We start from the raw sequence: 2791 nt of genomic DNA, 5'->3' as shown, positions 1-2791 counted from the left end.
GTGAGCTCTAATATCAGCCTGTTTCTGGCCCACCCAGGCCTGCATATTCAGACACATGTTGTCCAGCTTTTATGTGGCTGCTAAGGATCCAAATCAGGTCCTCACACTTATGCAACAAGGGCTCTGCCAGCCAAGCCATTTTCCCAGTCCTCTTACTCTGTTTTCTGTCTAAAAATCCAGCTATGCCCAGGTGTGGTGGCACATACCTTTATTCCCAGCACTTGGGAGGCAGAGGCAGGCGCATCTCTGTGAGTTTGAGGCCAGCCTGGTCTACATAGTGAGTTCCAGGACAGCTGGGGCTACAGGGAGACCCTATCTCAAAAAGACAAAAAAAAAAAAAAAATCCAGCTACAAGTCTGCAGAGTTTTCAGAGAATTTCTTGGTTAGATGTACTGTTATTTTCACTATGTTGAAAAGAATGCTAATAGTCTAAATTTAATGAAATTTTAGTCTCAAGAGCACTGGAATAACCAAGAGACAAATTCACAACATAAGTATGTAAAGTTTCCTTTAAATTTAAAAGCATTGTTCCTACAATTCCAATAGCAAGTTTTCTTTAAATTCTGAAGTCAGGACAGAAGAGTATAACTGGAAGAGTATGCACATGACAGGTGCATGCAGGACCTTTCCACTTGGACTGATAACCCATCCCTCCCTGTGCCTCCTCTGCTCTTCCATCACAACCATAGCATCTATTCTGTACTGTTGAATGTTATGATTATCCTGGGTGTTCAGAAATCATGTATTAATGCTTTATGGTGGTCATTTTAAATCTATGTAAGTGATAATGAATTATACACCTTACTCTAACATATAGTTCTCACTAAATTATATTTTGTTTTAGTTTAATTTTAAAAATATTTATTATTTATATTCTGTGTATGAGTGTATTGCCTGCATGTGCGTAGAGAGCCATATCATTAATTCCCAGTTTTAGTTTAATTTTTATAATACTAGTATTTCCATATGGTGAAATGCATATATCTTAATGGTATGTTTTTGGAAAGTTTGATAAAAACATTCATTTCTGTAGCCTATATTCCATTGGAGTAAAAAATAATTCCCCAGGAATTTCAAATTTCATCTCTTTACTCAATGAACAACCACTGTTCATTTCTGTCAATCTTAGTAAGACGAAGCTTACAAACTGAAAGATTTTTAGAGATGATTATTCAGATACTATGAAGTATAGACCTAAATAAAAACTGAACCAAAGTGATCAAATAACTCATAGGATTTAATTTTGAAATTCTATAATTTTACTTTTTGATATTTTTCATTGTAACAATCTTTAGGGGCCTGGAGAGATGACTCAGTGGTTAAGAGCACTGGCTGCTCTTGCAGGGGACCCAGATTCAATTTCCAGAACAACGGTCCTTAACTCTCGTTTCAGGGATCGACACCCTTTCCTGACATCTGTGGGCATTTCACAGCACACGTGCACTTATATACATGCAAGCAATACACTCATGTTCATAAAATTAAAAAAACTAATAAATAAAATAGAAAAAACCAAAACAACAATCTTTTAGTACCTATTTTTCATTGTGTAACTTTAGATTCTATACTGATGTGATACTAAGTTGAGAAGTCAAATAATTCAACTCTATTTTAAAAAGCTGACAAATAAAATTTATGTTATGAATAATCTTGAAGATTACATGCAACCTCACACATGTAGAAAGAATATTTTGTCCATTAAAACTAGTATTGTTAGGGCTAGAGAAATGGCTCAGTGGTAAAGAGCACAGGTTGTTCTTGCAGAGGATCTGAGTTTGATTCCCAGAACCCGCGTGGTGGCTAACAACCTTCCATAACTCCTGTTCCAGGGGATCTTCTTGCCTCTATGTGCATTTCACAACACGGGTACACTAATACACATGCAGGCAATATACTCATACACATAAAATAAAATATTTTAAAAACTAGTATTGTCTTCAGAACAGATTAATTAGAACTTAAAATATTTCAAATTATTAAACTGTGAAACAGAAAAAAGACCAGCCAAAGAAAAATATAGTCTTTTAAAAAAATATTTTGTTATTTCTGTTTTATGTGTATGAGTATATTACCTGCATGTGTAAGTGTGCGCAAGTTGTATAATGCCCTCAGAGGTAAGAAGAACGTGTTGATTTTCTTCAGAACTGGAGTTACAGACACTTGTAGCTGCCATGTGGGTACTGGGAATAAAATCCGGGTTCTCTCCAAGAGCAACTAATGCTCTTAACCACTGAGCCATCTCGCCAGTCCCAGAAAAATATATTCTTTAGAAAGACATTAATGATAGTATTAGAGAACAATAAATTTGAGCTCTCATTAAACTAGATAATTATATACCAGGAATTGGTATTAAACTTACACTCTTTTTTTAAAAAAATGACTTAATAACCACATAATTAGTAGAAGCATTTCATTACAACAGCATTGACATAGTCAATAACAGTTTCCAGAGTAAAGATGCATCTTTTTCAAAATTGGCTGTAATTTTTGTTCATGGTGTTGAATTAATACAGTTATACAGTATTGTTTTCAGTATAAACATATTATATGTATATAAACATTGTATTCAGTATAAACATAAAATTGAATGAGTTTTTACCTTTTAAAAAGATCTCCATTTTATTTTAAAATATACTGTTTCTTATAGAGATACTCATTTTTAATGCCACTAACACTTAGATGTTTGCACATGCATCTTGAATTTCTAGATATCTGGTTATTACTAGTCACGGTTACTTTCTGACATCCTTGGCACCTGAGGATGAATATAAATTCATCAGGTAGATTACTA

Source organism: Nannospalax galili, unplaced genomic scaffold, assembly GCF_000622305.1.
Source record: "Nannospalax galili isolate Female #2095 unplaced genomic scaffold, S.galili_v1.0 scaffold427, whole genome shotgun sequence".
Taxonomy (NCBI): Eukaryota; Metazoa; Chordata; class Mammalia; order Rodentia; family Spalacidae; genus Nannospalax; species Nannospalax galili.
This window is presented reverse-complemented; position numbering follows the sequence as displayed.